The following is a 17,121-nucleotide window of genomic DNA, read 5'->3' as shown; positions in this document are numbered from 1 at the left end:
GATCCCGCTCTGCTGGGGACAGCCAGGCCGGCCCGGCCTCCAGGCAGCGGGAAAGCACATGGAGCCAGCGGGGTTTTCCTGGGGTCGGACAGGAGAGCTGGGCGGCTGGGTCCCGGCGTGGAGGGGGCGGGAGGTCTGGGTGCTCCGAGGCGGAGGGTGGCCGGAGGGACGGGAGCTCAGAGGCGGCGAGTGCAGTGGTCGGCAAACTCACGCGTCAGCAGAGCCAAACAACAGCAGCACAACCACTGAAATTCCTTCGGAGAGCCGAATTTTTTAAACTTCTAACGCCACTTCTTCAAACTAGACTCGCCCAGGCCGTGGTATTTTGTGGAAGAGCCACACTCAAGGGGCCAAAGAGCCGCATGTGGATCGCGAGCCGCGGTTTGCAGACCACGGAGCTAGTGCAGAACAGGGTCGGGGTGCTGCCCAAAGCGGGGGACAGGCGGGGCCGCGGGGGGAGAGGAGCGGGAGCAGCAGCTCGGAGACAGGAGGGCTCAGGAGCGCCCCTGCAGGCCGCGCGGGGAGAGGGCGGGTCCCATTGCCCGGGCTCCTGCCCCGGTCCCCACGGAGGCCGCTGCCCGGGGTCACGCCCTGGGAAGCCCGGGGAGCCCCGGTGCCTTCACTGCCCCCCAAGTCCTCACAGCTCCTCTGAGTCTGTGGTCGCAGCAGCCCCGGTGGAGCCCATGGCAACTCCTCGTCCATCAGGCCTGGGGCTGCTCTGGGGCCTCCGGTCCCTGGGGGGAGCCTGAGGGGCGGTGACCCGGCTAAGGGGGGTCACTAAGTCCATTACGCCATCGGCCCAGCCAGGCCCGTCGTGAATGAGGGAACGTGGCCAGGAAAGAGGGTCCCCTCCGTAGGGTCCCCCCCACCCCCTGTCTCCTGGGACACGTACGCCATCGCCGTGAGCCACAGGCGGGCAGCGTCACGCTTGTTGCCTTCTTTCTAACTCCCTGTCCTCTTTGACCCTAAAATTTTCCATTCGCTGGGTTTCCTTGTGATCGTGAAGCGCGGTGCTGGTTTGGGGGGGGGGGGGGGGGGGAATGGTCTGTGGTTTCCGAGTCACATTGGACTCTGACTGGCTGCTGTTTCCATCCAACCGCGTCCAGCGCTTCAAGGCTGTCTCAGCCTGAGCCTGTCTGGGAGATGAGCTGACAGGCCTGGCATTTTCACCACAACATGGTGTCAGCACCAGAAAGGAGCCATTGTTCCTCCCCGGTGCCGCCATGGTGCCATGACGCAGGCCGCCGAGGCCCGGAGAAGGGAGAGGGGGATGCGGTGGCCCAGGGGAGTGGGAGGTGCTGTCTGCCAAGACAAACAGGGAAGCACCCGGGACAGGGAGGGGACCTGCCAGGTGCACAGGGAGGGGACACCGGGTGCACAGGGAGGGGACCAGCTGGGTGCACAGGGAGGAGGGGACAGGCCGGGTGCACAGGGAGGGGACACCGGGTGCACAGGGAGGAGGGGACAGGCCGGGTGCACAGGGAGCGGACACCGGGTGCACAGGGAGGGGACACCGGGTGCACAGGGAGCGGACACCGGGTGCACAGGGAGGCCCCAGCACCCAGGCGAGCCGAGGCTCAGGCTGGCGCAGGCCTGGCCTGGGAGAGGACCTGGCTCCAGAGGAAGGTGTCCATTTGGGCCGTAAGGAACACAGACAGGACCTTGTACTATCTCCCTCTGAGCTGCCGCTCTGGAACCATAAAGACAAGCCATTCTGGACGGTTCCGTAGCGGCTATGGCTCGGTGCTCCCTGAGCAGCAAGGTGTCTGGTCCATCTGGGATCAGAACTTCCAAAACACATCACACTCTTCCCCGCTTTTCTCAAAAAGATAAACGTAATTCAACGTAACGACGGAGGCCCCATCCGTAGGACAATTATTATCCTGCCTTGTAATATCTGGATGCCCACAGGGCCTACAACTGTATATGGCTGCCCTCCCCTCACGAAAGGAACCCTAGCTCCCTGTCTTTTATTTCCTACACGAGGCCCGGAGCACAGAACCTGTGCACTCCGGGTGGTCGGTCCCTCCGCACGGCGGGGAGCCGGCCTAAGCTGGCAGGGGGACACCCTTAGTGCCGCTGCGCAGGTGGGAGAGGCGCCTGCCACCGCCCGCCGCTGTGCTCGCCCACCGTGAGCCTGGCTCAGGGCGTCCAGCAGAGCCACGCTTCCCCTGTGGGAGCACACTGACCACCAGCGGACAGCTCCTGTGTTGAGCGTCTGCTCCCCTGGTGGTCAGTGTGTGTCATAGCAACCAGTTGTTCCTCCGTTTGGCCGATTTGCATATTAGCCTTTTATTAATAGGATATCTGACATGGGGGGCGGGCAGTCAGCTAGCTTAGCTACTTTGGCAACGTACACCTACACTCCATGGAGGGCAAACTATTGACCTCCACGGCCAACCGGAACAGAAACGGGACTCGGTGCAGGCGCAGGTCCACGACCCCGGCCTGGCAGGAGTCAGCCCTGCAGCTGGGCCGGGGGCCAGGGGGGCGGGGGGAAGCAGGCTGAGAGACCCGGGCAGGGCTGGGCAGCGGGGCACCTGGAGGGGCCCATGTGCTGAGCTCCTTTGTGACAGTCAGCATTGCAATGCCAGCTGCCAGATGCTGCCTCTGAGGGTCGTCTCTGCCTCTCTTCCCCTCTTGGCTTCTTATTTGCTGCATTTTTATCTGTTTGTCCAGACACCAGATGACTATCCTCCTTAGAGCGGCAGGCACAGGAGGGGACACGGAGGGCCCGAGGCTGGTCTGACACCACGCCCGGGCGGCACACGAAGCACAGCCTCTCCCCGAGGAGTTACAAGTTGCACAACTTCAATCCCACAAAGAATTCCCTGCGACACAGCCTGGCTGAGACATCAGCGCCCGGGACACCTGGAGGTGGGTGTCTGCGCCGGAGCAGGGCGGGAGCGGGGGAGGGAGGACAGACAGACACAGCCCAGCCTGGCAGACGCCCAGCACAGGAGTTTGCAGGTGAGAGGGCAGCACCCACTCAGCAACCAGCAGCCCCGGGGCCGCGGCAGCAGCAGCCTGGACGGCCACACACGTCACGGCGGGGCCACAGGGGGTGATGGGGCAGAGGGGCAGGTCGGGGTGCTGGGTGATTGCCCTCCTCAGGGGTCACAAAGGGGCAGTAGCAGCCTTCTGGCCTGAGTGGCCAGTACACGTTCCGGCTAGCCCCGGTGGAACCAAGTGGCGGATGCGAGAACCCTCCTCCCCCAGCCTCCCCCCTCACCCATTGCGAGGAAACCGATGGGGGCCAGGCAGGGACCACCCTCCTTTCTCTACAAACCGCTCGGCAAACAGGCAGCCTGGGAAGGCACGTGGCCAAGGAGCCTCCCACGGAATCCAAAACCTGGAAGTCAGACCCTCTCCCCTCTGGAGAGAGACCACACCCCAGAGCAAACCCGCCCTCCAGCTGGCTGTGGCGTGGCTGGTCTAACAGGCAGGAGGACATTGGGAGCAATCAGGCCAGCAGGGGGGCAGTGAGAGGCAACCAGGCCACCGAGGGGGTGGGAGAACTCTTAGGGGTGACCAGGCTGGTGGGAGGGTAGGGGGGAGATAGTTAGGGGCAGGCAGGTGAGTGACTAGGAGCCAGCAGTCCAGGATTGTGAGAGGGATGTCCGACTGCCGGTTTAGGGACCGGGCCTAAACAGATCCACCGGGTCAGGACTAAACAGGCAGTCAGACATCCCCCAAGGGGTTCGGACTGGAGAGAGCACAGGCTGGGCTGAGGGAAACCCACTTCACAAATTTCATGCACCAGGCCTCTAGAAAAAAAATACAGAGCACAGAGTAGAATCAGGAGAGCCAACAAAGAAGAAAAAGGAGAAGTCAGCAAATAGCAAGCAATTTTGGATTATGAAACTTACTGAAAGGTCTTTTGTTTTTCTGCGGATTTTTTTGGCAGATAAGTTGATATTGTAAATGATTATTAACCATCTACATCTAACAAATTAACTAATGTTAATTAACTAATAAGCATTGCTACAGGAACGTTCTACTGTTGCATTCACTTTTTATTTTAAAACTTGTGTATGTTATTTAGAGAAGAGAATCCAAGATGGCTGCACAGATAAACACCTAACCGCAGCCGCACACAACAATTTCAATAAAATACAACTAAAATATAAAATGGACATTACCCAGAACTACAGGAAAGTCGACTGACTGGAAATTCTACAACGAGAAGCAAGGAGAAAACCAGAAGGAAGCGCGGAGGAGCTGTAAAAGCCTAAGGTACGGAGACACGCGGCGCGCGGAGAGGACGGAGCCAGAGAGGAGGGAGGCTGAGTGCCTGGCTGGTGTCCCCTAGCGGGAAGGAGATAAAAGCTCCTTCTGTGCTGAACCCCAGACCCGACAGCACTGAACCCCAGTTTTAGGCCAGACCCTGGGGACCCAGGCTCAAACAGAGGAAGCTTGGGCTGTGAGGCGGAATCCCAGGGGAGCGGCGAAAGGCAGAGCCCCCGGAGGCGCACACATTGCGCACAGAGGACAGACTGTTGACTGTGCCGCTGGATTGCCCTGGCTGGAAGGAGACAAAGGCTCCGGACTGTGCTGGGCCCCAGTTCCAACTGCTCTGAACCCCAGTTCTAGGCCAGACTCCGGGGACCCAGGCTCAAACAGAGGGAGCTGGGCTGTAAGACGGAACCCCGGGGGAGCTGGGAAAGGAGGTCCCGGAGGCACGCACATTGTGCGCAGAGAAGGGATGGTTGGCTGTGCCACGGGATTGCCCTGGTGGGAAGGAGACAAAAGCTCCACACTGCTCTCAGCGCCACCTCCAGCCCCACTTCCAACTGAACTGAACCCCAGTTCCGGGCTCATTGGGGGAGAGCCTAGACTGTTTGGTAGCAGGCGAAAATCGAGGGCACCTTTCTCTCAGAGGTGCTTGCAACGAGTACTGAAGGACCCTGGGGAATATTGAGACTCAGGAGCCACATAGGGCGAGGCTGAGGGAAGCCAAGGCTGTAGGCTCCACCCTGAAACTGCGCCCCATCAGGGAAGCTGCGAAAATGCCGAGACAAAAAAAATAGATCACAAATGAAAGAAATGGAGGACAAAAAACAACTGGATATAGAGTTCAAATCTACGCTTATAAGGTTTTTCAAGAATTTCCTAGAAAGGTCGATAAGACCTATGAGGATATGAAAAGGGATCAACTAGAATTAATAAAGAATCAACAAGAAATAATAAGGGATCAACAAGAAATAAAAAATACATTGTCTGAAATAAAAAAATATTATACAGAGTCCTAAAAACAAAATGGAAGATCGCAAGAATCAAGTCAAAGATTTGGAACATAAAGAGCCAGAAGACAGTCCTCCGCAGAAGCAAGAAGGCAAGAGAATCCAGAAAATTGAAGATAATTTAAGAAACCTCTGGGACAACTTCAAGTGAACAAACATCAGAATTATGGGGGTCCCAGAAGATGAGAGAGAGCAAGATACCAAAAACATACTGAAAGAAATAGTGACAGAAAACTTTCCCCACTTGGTGAAAGAATTAGACTTACAAGTCCAGGAAGTGCACAGAACTCCAAACAAAAGGAATCCAAAGAAGACCACACCAAGACAAATCATAATTAAAATTCCAAGAGCAAAAGACAAAAAGAGAATATTAAAAGCAGCAAGAGAAAAGCAGGTAGTTACCTATAAAGGAGCACCTATACGATTGTCAGCTGATTTCTCAACAGAAACCATGCAGGCCAGACGGAAATGGCAAGAAATATTCAAGGTGATGAATAGTAAGAACCTACAGCCAAAAATAATCTACCCAGCAAAGCTATCACTCAGAATCAAAGGCCAGATAAAGAGCTTCACTAATAAAAAAAAAGCTAAAGGAGTTCATCACCAATAAACCAGAATTATATGAATTGCTGAAGGGGGTTCTTTAGGAAGAGAAAGAAAATAAAGATAAAAATTATGAACAACAAATATGTAACTATCAACAAGTGAATCTAAAAACCAAGGAAATTAAAACAAAACAAAACTGATGAACAATATTAACTGTTGAATATAATAGAATCAGAGGTATGGAAGGGGAGTGAACTGATGATTCTTGGGGAAAAGGGGAGAGGGGGATGTGGGAAGAGACTGAACATAAACTGTGCACCTATGGATGAGGACAATGGGGGGTGGGGAAAGGGCAGAGGGTGGGGTGGGAACCTGGTGGAGGAGAGCAATGGAAGGGGGGGGAGGGGGAAGAGGAACATTTGTAATAATATGAACAATAAAGATTTAATTTAAAAAAATAAACTTGTATATGTTTAAAACTCAGATGGGGACTTGTAGTTGTGATGTTGACAACAATTAGAAGCATTCTTGCTTTCACAGAATTGGTGACATGCTTTGAGAGCCTGTCACATGTTAACGTGCCAATGTTCTATGAAACTTTTATAAAAGAATATATGTATATTTTTTTCTGTTTAGAAGGATTTTTATTTTTATTTTTTAAATCTTTAGTGTTGAAAGTATTACATATGTCCCCTTTTATCCCCCATCAACCCCCTCCAGCCCACTCCTGCCCCCTACCCTGGGCCCTCACTACTCTACTGTCTGCATCCATGAGCTATGCATGTATGCATACAAGGTCTTTGGTTCCCTCTCCCACCTTCCCTCTCCCTCCTTCCCTTTGAGATTGGCATTCTGTTCCATGCTATGGGATATATTTTTAAAGTAAATCTATTGTAATGCACTAGGGGGGAGAGGGGAGAGAAAAATCCCAAATAAACAATCTAACATTTCACCTTAGAGAACTATAATATTGAATAGAAAAAGAACAAATAAAGACCAAAGTAAGAAGAAAAAAGGGAAATTAAAATTACAGCAGAGCCAAAACCGGTTTGGCTCAGTGGTAGAGCGTTGGTCTGCGAACTGAAGGGTCCCAGGTTCGATTCCGATCAAGGGCATGTACCTTGGTTGCGGGCACATCCCCAGTAGGGGGTGTGCAAGAGGCAGCTGATCGATGACTCTCTCTCATGGATGTTTCTAGCTCTCTATCCCTCTCTCCTCCTCTCTGTAAAAAATCAATAAAATATATTTTTAAATTACAGCAGAGCCCTATCCGGTTTGGCTAAGTGGACAGGGTGTCGGCCTGTGGACCAGAGTCCTGGGTTCGATTCTAGTCAATAGCATGTACCTTGGTTGCGGGCTCCTCCCCAGCCCAGGCCCTGGTCAGGGCTCATGTAAGAGGCAACCAATCAATGTGTTTCTCACACACTGATGTTTCTCTGTCTTTCCCTCTCTCCTCCACTCTTTCTAAAAATCAATGGAAAAATATACTTGGGTGAAGATTAACAACAACAAAAATTACAGCACAATTAAATGAAATAGAGAACAAAAAGACTAGAAAAAGTTAATGAAACAAAGAGCTGGTTCTTTGAAAAAATAAGTAAGATTAACAAACCTCTGTCTAGGAAAGAAAAAAAAAGACTAAAATATTATCAGAAATGAAAGAGAAGTTACAGTGGACACCAAAAGACTATACAGGAATACTATGAAGGCCTACCTTCACCAAATTTGATAGCCTGGAAGACAGAACAAATTCTTGGAAATATACCATCTTTCTAGACTGAACCATGAAGAACTGGAAAACCTAAAATGATCAGCAATAAGGAAATTAAAATAGTCATCAAAAACTTCCCAACCAGTAAAAGTCCAGGAGCAGATGGCTTCACTAATGAGTTCTACCAAACATTCAAAGAATGTGTAAGACCTATCCTCCACAAGCTCTTCCAAAAAATTCAAGAAGAGGGAATACTTCCTAACTCATTTTACAAGGCCAGCGTTACCCCAATACCATAACCAGGCAAGGACAACACACAAAAAAGAAAATCACAGGCCTATATCTCTGATGAAGATAGATGCAAAAACCCTCAACAAAATACTAGCAAGTTGAATACAGCAATATATTCAAAAGATAATGCATCATCACCAACTGGGGTTCACTCCAGGGACACCAGGGTGGTTCAACATATGCAAATTAATGTGATATACCACATTAACAAAATAAAAGATAAAGCCATGTGATTGTATCAACAGAAGCAGAAAAAGCATTTGACAAGTTACAACATCCATGTATTTTTTTTTAAATGAGTATATAGAAGGAAAGTACCTCAACATAATAAAGGCCATATATGCCCTGACTGGTTTGGTTCAGTGGCTAGAGCGTCGGCCTGCGGACTGAAAGGTCCCAGGTTCGATTCCGGTTAAGGCATGTACCTTGATTGCGGCCACATCTCCAGTGGGGGGGTGTGCAGGAGGCAGCTGATCAATGTTTCTCTCTCATCCATGTTTCTAGCTCTCCATCCCTCTCTACAAAAAAAAAAAAAAAAAAAAAAAAAAAAAAAAATCACTAAAATATATATTTAAAAAAAAAAATAAAGACCATATATGACAAGCCCACAGCTAATATTATGTTCAATGCTGAAAAACTGTAAATTTTTCCTCTAAGATCAGGAAAAAGAACTGTTATGCAACATAGTTCTGGAATTCCTAGCCAGAGCACTCCGTCAAGAGGAAGAAATAAAAAGCATCCAAATTGGGAATGAAGAAATAAAACTGTCACTATTTGCAGATAACATGATTCTATAGATAGAAAACCCTAAAGGCTGCACCAGAAGACTATTAGACACAATAAACAAATATGGAAAAGCAGCAAGATATAAAATCAATGTGCAAAAATATGTTGTGTTTCTATATACTAACAATAAAATGGAAAAGTAAATGAAGAAAAGAATCCCCATTTGCAACTGCAACAAAAAGAATAAAATCCCTAGGGATAAATATAGCAAAAAAAGTGGAAGGTCTGTACACTGAAACTATATGACATTGTTAAAAGAAATTAAAGACACAAAGAAATGGAAAGATACGCCATGTTCATGGATTGGAAGAATTAGCATAGTTAAAATGGCCATATTAACCAAAAACTATTCAGATTTAATGCAACCCCCATCAAAATCCCAATGGCATTTTTCAAAGAAATGCAACCAAAAAAATCATCAAATTTGTATGGAACTGCAAAGGACCCCAAATAGCCAAAACAATCCTGAGAAAAAAGAACAAAGCAGGAGGAATCACACTTCCTGACTTCAAATCATACTGCAAATCTACCATTTTTTTTTTTAAAGAGTATTGGTAGAAAAACAGACAGACCAATGGCATAGAATTGAGAGCCCAGAAATAAACCACACATATAGGGACAACTAATTTTTTACAAAGTAGTCAAAAAATATAATGAAGAAAGGAAAGCCTCTTCAATAAAGGGTGTTAGGACAATTGGAATGTTATGCAAAAAAAGATGACACCACACACAAAAAATTAGCTCAAAATGGATTAAAGACTTGACAATAAGACCTGAAATAATCAAATACATATAAAAAAAAGATAGGCACTAAACTTAAGGGTCTTTGTCTCAGAGCGTTTAGGGGAATTTGACCCCTAACGCAAGGGAAGTAAAAGCAAAAATAAATGAATGGACTACATCAAACTAAAAAGCACAAGAAACCATCAGCAAAACAAAAAGGCAACCAACTGAATGGGAGGAGATATTTGCAAACAATACCTTCCATGATGGGCCAATATCCAAAATAAATAAACAATTCATACAACACACCAACGAAAACAACAAACAACCCAATTAAACATGGGCAGAGGACCTGAGCTGGTACTTTTCCCAAGAGGACATACAGATGGCCAACAGACATATGGAAAGGTGTTCAACGTCACCAGCCCTTAGGGAAATGCAAATCAAAACCAAATTGAGATCCCACCTCACACCTGTTAGAATGCCAACTACAAAGAAGACAAGAAATGACAAGGGTTGAAGAGGATGTGGAGAAAAGGGGGGAGAGGGGAGAGAAAAATTACAGCAGAGCCAAAACTGGTTTGGCTCAGTGGTAGAGCCAATGTAAATGGGTGCAGCCTCTTTGGAAAAAAGTATGTTCTTCAAAAAATTAAGAATAGCCCTAGCCGGTTTGGCTCAGTGGATAGAGCATCGGCCTGCAGACTCAAGGGTCCCAGGTTCAATTCCAGTCAAGGACATGTACCTTGGTTGCGGGCTCATCCCCAGTAGGGAGTGTGCAGGAGGCACTGATAGATGTTTCTCTCTTATCGATGTTTCTAACACTCTCTCCCTCTCCCTTCCTCTCTGTAAAAAAAAAAAATCAATAAAATATATTTTTTTAAATTAAGAATAGAGCTACCTACCATATAACTCAGCAATCCCTCTTCTGGGTATCAAACCAAAAATTTATTTTAAAAATTTATTAGTAAAGATATATATTTCCCTATATTCATTGCAGCATTATGCACAGGAACCAATGGATGATTGGATAAAGTGATATATGGTAAAAAGCTACTCGGCCATAAAAATGATGAAATAATTGTCATTTGATCAACATAGACGGATCTTGAGAGTATCGTGCTAAATGAAGTGTCAGGTGGAAAAGGATAAGAACCAAATATTTTTACTCATAGGTGAGCTATAAAACAAAAAGCAACAAGCTAACAAACATCAAACAAACTCATAGACACAGTCAATAGCACAGCAGTTATCAGAGGAGAAGGGAAGTGGGAGAGGAGAAAAAGAGTCAAATACATGATGAGGGAGGAGACTAGACACTGGTGGTGAGCGTTCAGTGCAGAATACAGATGCTGCACCGGAAATCTATATAATGTTGTTAATCACTGTCACCCCAATAAATGTAATTAAATTTAAAAAATCAATTAGCCGAAACCAGTTTGGCTCAATGGATAGAGCGTCGGCTTGGGGACTGAAGGGCCCCGGGTTCGATTCTGGTCAAGGGCATGTACCTTGGTTGTGGGCATATCCCCAGTAGGGGGTGTGCAAGAGGCAGCTGATAGATGACTCTCTCTCATTGATGTTTCTAACTCTCTACCTTCCTCTCTGTACAAAATCAATAAAATATATATTTTTTTAAATCAATTAAAAAAACACGTCTTTTTGACTACTCAAAAAAAAATTTACTTCCTTTCTGACTTTCAGTTCTGTCCATGTAAGTAATTAATGATAGCAAATAACTTACTTGCGGAACATTCAGTCATGTTATCCAGCCGCAGCTCACCAGAGACCAGGGACGCGCAGGCCTTCTCTCCCCAGCCTCCCCGGTGGTGAGTTCCCCAATCTTATAGGTGCCTCCATCACCCCTACCCCTCTTCCAGTGACCCACATCAGAACCACTCAGCGCATACCCTGCTGGAAGTTCTCTATGACTAGTTTATTTATTAGCAAACTAAGAACCCAATACCTAAAAATACGTACAGCTCAGACCGCCATCAACACCCCATGCGCCTTCTCTGTGCAAACTCACTGCACGACCTGCCGCTGGATTTGGATGTGGCATCTGTGTCTCCGGCCGGCTGCACCTGCTACCTCCCTCTTGGAATAGACAGAGTCCTGCTTATGTCCCTCTGAGGGACTCCACCCCGGGTTTGCTTTTGTAGGACAAGTTATGTGTCTCGGGCTCCACCCTTCCTTGGTCAATAAGCAATTCCTGGTGTGTATTGAGTCCCAGCTCTCCCCTGGTTGTGCAAGCGGAGAACTGGATTCATTTCCTGTCGCCACTGAGACAAATCGCCACAAACGCCGCGCTTCATACAGCGCAGACTTCCTCTCTCGCAGACGTGGAAGGCGGAAACCCAGTCCGGTCTCCCTGGGCTCCAGTCAAGGTGCGGCAGGCCTGGCTGCTTCCGGAGGCTCGGAGGGAGGACCCGTCCCCCTTGCCTTTCACTCCTGGGGCCGCCTACACGCCTTGGCTCACAGCCGCCTCCTCGAATCACTCCAGTCTCGTGCTTATCGGCACATCTGCCCCATCCATTGATCTTCTTGCCTCCCTCTGGGTCCCTGTGACTCCAATTAGGGCCCACGCAGATAATCCAGAATAACCTCCCCATCTCCAGATCCTTAACTTTAACTTACATCAGAGCAAGTCACTTTTGTGACGTTCACAGGTTCTGGGGATTAGGAGTGGATTGGGGAGCGGGGAGCGGGGGGCGCCAAGGAGGGGGATGCATTATTTAAAAAAAATTAAAAATATTTTTATTTGTTTATTTATTTATTTATTTATTTTACAGAGAGGAAGAGAGAGGGATAGAGAGTTAGAAACATGAATGAGAGAGAATCATCGATCAGCTGCCTCTGGCACACCCCCTACTGAGGATGCGCCTGCAACCAAGGTACATGCCCCCGACTGGAATAGAACCTGGGACCTTTCAGTCCACAGGCTGACGCTCTATCCACTGAGCCAAACCCATTTCGGCTGGGGGATGCATTACTTATTCAGCCAATCACAAGGATACGGGGAACCACCAAGCTAAAGTAAAGCATGGGTTGCTGAAGTTTGGACTTAGATTTTAAAAAGAGAGTAGCAGGTCCGCCATGTCATGGAACACATGGGTGGAGGGGCTGCAGGGAAATGAGGCGGACACCACGAGTCTATCCGGAGAACCTGTGCCAGGCTCTTCCGAGCTCCTCGAGGCCGCATGGAGAATCACAGTCAGCTGGCTGGACTGGAACAGCAACCTAGTAACCTGAAAAAGGGGCAGGAGCACCAGGAAAGGGGGTCAAAGACCCAGAGTGACCCATCTGCCTGGAAGGGCGGGGACTGAGGCACAGCCTGGCAGGCTGGCAAGGGAGCTTCTGTGGCAGAATGGAGAATTCTTAGCGTGGTGGGCCACACACACACGCTGCAATATTGATCTACGGTGAAAAGGAAAACGTAAATACACCGAAATTAAAAATAGGTAACGTTTTCCCACTTCAGCAAAGGCAGCCTAGCTTATTTTATACCAAACCTTTTACTGAGAGAACTAGAAATGCTGGACAATGTCTTTTCCTGAGAATTTCTTGGAAAGCACAAGAAAGCGCCAAAGCAGGGATATATACACAGAATACTACAATATATCACCACAGGTTGCGTTTACCCCTGGAATGCAAGGTTGGTGTAATGTTTAAAATCTAATGTAACAAAAATAAAGGAGAAAAAGATACTTTAGCACAGGCAGGAAAAACAATTGAGAAAATGTAAATCCCAAGAGAAAAATCAAAATCCAATTATGATTTTTTTAAAAATTCCCAAGAAAAAGGGTGGAAATTTTTATTAATCTGATAAAAACTATGTACCAAAAATTCTATCATAAACATCATACTTAATGGTGAACTATGGGAAGTTTCCTTGAGTTTGGGAAAGAGACACAGATGGTTGATACCATGATTTACATTTTCATTTTCCTGGAGGTTCAAGCCAGTATAATAAAGGGGGAAAGTTTTAGGGATTAGGAAGGAAGAAATAAAACTGTCTTGTTCACAGGTGACATAATTGGATAAACAGAAAATCCAAAAAGATCATCAAATAAATTATTACAGTTAATAAGTACATATACAAAGTTGATATACACAAGGACAATAAACAAAATACAATTATATTTCTATATAACAGCAACAATTATGAAAATGAAATATTTTTTTTAATTTTAAAAACTATACTACCACAGAAACTCTCTGCAGTATGTTTGTAACTTTTATGTAAATGTGAAACTATTCTAAAATAAAAAGTACGTTTAAAAGAATTATATCACTTAGGATGGCATCAGTAAACATCAAATACCCTCAAATGATTCTAATAAGAGAGGAATGACAGACATCAATAAATAGGAAGCTAGGCAAGAATATCTTAACTAAGACAAAGAAAAAGGTTACTTGCACATCATTAAAATTAGAAACTTTAGTTTATGAAGGCACCCCATTCCAAGTGAAGAGCCAAGCCCCAGAGTGGAAGAAGATACTTCCAACACACATAAGCAACAAAGGACTCATGTCCAGAATATATAAAGACCTCTTGCAAATTACTAAGAAAAACATTCAGCTGCTTATAGATAAAATAGTGGCCCGGTGCACAAAATTTGTGCACTTGGAGCAGGGGGCGGGGGTCCCCTAGCCTGGCTTGTTCCCTGTCACAGTGTGGGAGCCCCGTGACCAATTGCCCCAAAAAAGTAGACAATGCCCACCCATCTGGGGCTCCTTGATGGATTGCCCCAAAGAAGTAGGCCAGAGCCGGGGGAGGCCTGCAGACCCCCAGCCGGGGCCACGGCAGAGAGGGGCACAGGAGGGTGGAGAGGCCTCTCTGCCACAGCCCCGCCCCATCCCCAACACTGCAAGTCCCCCCCACTTGTGCCTGCTGTGCACACAGCCTGCTGATTGGTCGTTACTGTGACGGTGTCCTGGCCAATTTGCATATCACCCCTATAATTAACATAGATAGGCACTCACAAGAAAAAAATATCCAGGTGGCCCATTAACATCTGAGAAGGTTAAACTCCTTAGTGACAAAATAAATGAACATTAAAACCCCAGCGAGGTACACTCAGAGCCATCCTAAGCCTGGTGGCACCCACATAAAGGCTGACCATACCAGCTGTCACCAGGATCACAGGACAATGTGAACGCTCACCCACTGCTCCTTTGTGCACCAAAAGGCTTGGGCAGGAATAATCATAACAGCCCTATTCATTATGGCCCCAGACTGGAAACAGCCCAAATATCCACTCAGGTGAGCGTAGGTTAATGATGTTTTCATTCCGGTGACTTCCCACAGCCCAGAGGAATAACTGAAGGTGCTGTTTGCATCAGGCCTCCTGGACTCACCGCAGCCCAGAGAGGGCATGGCCGGAAGCCCACAGTCAGGCTGGAGTCAGGACGAAGCCTGAGGAAGCCCCTCTCTAAGGAGAAGACCCGTCGTTGGGAAGTAAGGCAGTGACCATGAGCATCTACCCGTCCTTCTTTTAGTTTGCCAAATGAGTGCTCCCTTACTGTCTAAAGCCACAGGGTCCCAGGTCACTCCCCTTTCTTGGTCAGAATACTTGAGCAGGGGCCCCAAATAGGCCTTGTGCTAGATTTTGAGTTGCCATTTCACTCATCCTCCATCGCCCGCACTCTGCTTCTCAGTGCCCTGCTTACAGAGACAAACCTCTCTGAGGAGGATGCAGTTTTTCGAGCTGAAGCATAGACTGTGCACGCATGACATCTAGTGGCCAGAAAAATATCGTGCACGAGTTTTTCTGCTTTTATCGATAGTTCTGTACAGTATCATTGCAAACATCTAGTCTATATGAAGGACCCTCAGTGAGACAGGCATGGATTTGTATCTCTCTTCTAGAATGTCAAGGACAGTCCAGGCTGGCCTGCACAATCCCTTTTAAGAGGAGAAGAGGCCCACAAACGTTGTTTGGATATCCAGAAAATCCCATTCCCCAGGGTACAGAAAAAACGATGAATTTTTCTTAAGGTGAAATTCACAAAACACAAAACTAACTCTTTCTAAAGAGTACAATTTAGTAGCATTTATATTCACAATGTTGTGCAACCACCCTCTTTATCCAGTTCTAAAACATTTTCATAAACTCCCCACAATCACTCCCTACTCCTTCCTTCTCCTGTCCCTGGCAGTCACCAATGTGCTTCTGTGTCCCCGGCTCACCTGTCCTGGGTACTGAGTGTGAACGGAAGCAGAGAATGTGCCACTTTTATGTCTGGCTTCTTTCACTTAGCACAATTTCCTGAGGTTCACCGTGTGGTAGCATTGTATTAGTATTTTATTCCTTTTCTGGCGGGTAATATTCCAGTGTGTGTGTGTGTGTGTGTGTGTGTGTCCATTTTGTTAATCCATTCGTCTGTTGATGGGCAATTTGGTGGTGTCCATCATTTGGTTATTAATGGTGCTGCTATGAACATTAGTGTATGAATGCCCCATTTCCTTCTTAGGCATGGCGATGCTAGGTCACAGGGTGATTCTGCTTGGCTTTTTGAAGAAAAATGTTTACATTCCTTAAAATATGATAGAAGAAATGGAAAGGTATATATATATATATATATATATATATATATATATATATATATATATAATTGATTTTTTTACAGAGAGGAAGAGAGAGAAAGGGATAGAGAGTTAGAAACATTGATCAGCTACTTCCTACACACCTCCTACTGGGGATGTGCCCGCAACCAAGGTGCATACCCTTGACCGTACGTAATCAAACCTGGGACCTTTCAGTCGCAGGCTGATGCTTATCCACTGAGCCAAACCGGTTTTGGCAGTTTTTATTTTTTAATATTTTTTAATTTCAGAGAGGAAGGGAGAGGGAGAGAGAGATAGAAACATCAATGATGAGAGAGAATCATTGATTGGCTGCCTCCTGTACACCCCCTACTGGGGATCAAGCCCACAACCCAGGCATGTGCCCTGGACTGGAATCGAACCTGGGACCCTTCAGACCGCAGGCCAATGCTCTATCCATTGAGCCAAACTGGCTCGGGCTGAAAGGTTTTTAGACTTCTGAAATGGATAGAGAAGAATGTTTCCCCTGTGACCCAATCCCCCTTCATTCATGTGTACCTAACTCCTCAGACCGTGGGAATGAATGCAGATGGATGAGAGCAAAGAACCCACTCAGGGGGAAGTTCATTTGCCTAAGAATCTTCTGTTGGCATTTGTTTAGCTCCGCAAACAGAAATCCGTGCCCAGTCATGGTATGCACGCTGTCATAACACTGCGCTTGAAAATCACTGGCAGACCGGATGAATTTGGACAGCCAAAGTGAATTAATTAAGCTGAAAGGGTTCACAAAACAATGTTTTCCCTGATGTGGTTTTTATTCAAGCCTTCCAGGTCACTAACTGAGGAGAAAACAATGTTGAGGGGGAGGGGAGTTGGTGCCCTCTGCAGTAAAATATGCCGATTTGACATTACTTGAGAAGGAGCTGCTGAATTTCCCTCTAAGCATTCATCATAAATATATTAACCATTTTTAATATGTTTTTATTGATTTCAGAGAGGACGGAAGAGGGAGAGAGAGAAAGAAACATCCATGATGAGAGAGAACCATTGATTGGGATTGATTGGCTGCCTCCAGAACTGGGGATCGAGCCCACAACCCGGGCATGTGCCCCTGACCGGAATCAATCCTGGGACCCTTCAGTCCGCAGGCCGATGTGCTATCCAACTGAGCCGAACAGGCTAGGGCTGTTAACCATTTTGGATGAAATGCTTCCTACAACGAAAGGTCAGTGTCCTGTCTTCTTAAAAGAAGATGCTGAACCTGACTAATGAAC

The 17,121-nt window shown here is 47.2% G+C and overlaps 1 protein-coding gene and 2 long non-coding RNA genes across 3 annotated transcripts in view; 2 read left to right on the top strand and 1 right to left on the bottom strand.

Annotated features, from left to right (window-relative positions):
• Window positions 1-2,871, top strand: part of LOC123651081 — an 18,506-nt gene extending 15,635 nt beyond the window's left edge. Inside the window, exon 3 of the long non-coding RNA XR_006739560.1 lies at window positions 2,680-2,871. This is a non-coding gene — a long non-coding RNA (uncharacterized LOC123651081). The remainder of the gene's footprint in view (window positions 1-2,679) is intronic.
• The window catches only part of LOC118731995, a 17,918-nt gene extending 797 nt beyond the window's left edge, over window positions 1-17,121 (bottom strand). Inside the window, exons 1-2 of the long non-coding RNA XR_004992018.2 lie at window positions 16,926-17,121; window positions 15,987-15,990 (exon numbers count right to left, since the gene is read on the bottom strand). This is a non-coding gene — a long non-coding RNA (uncharacterized LOC118731995). The remainder of the gene's footprint in view (window positions 1-15,986; window positions 15,991-16,925) is intronic.
• ENO1 (enolase 1) overlaps window positions 14,470-17,121 on the top strand; it is a 32,415-nt gene continuing 29,763 nt past the window's right edge. The window contains exon 1 of the mRNA XM_036460934.2: window positions 14,470-14,477. The gene's annotated coding sequence lies outside the window, so the exon portion shown is untranslated. The remainder of the gene's footprint in view (window positions 14,478-17,121) is intronic.

The sequence above is a fragment of the Pipistrellus kuhlii genome, unplaced genomic scaffold, assembly GCF_014108245.1.
Source record: "Pipistrellus kuhlii isolate mPipKuh1 unplaced genomic scaffold, mPipKuh1.p scaffold_m20_p_34, whole genome shotgun sequence".
Taxonomy (NCBI): Eukaryota; Metazoa; Chordata; class Mammalia; order Chiroptera; family Vespertilionidae; genus Pipistrellus; species Pipistrellus kuhlii.
Note: the sequence above shows the minus strand (reverse complement) of the source record. Positions and strands in the feature narration are given on the sequence as shown.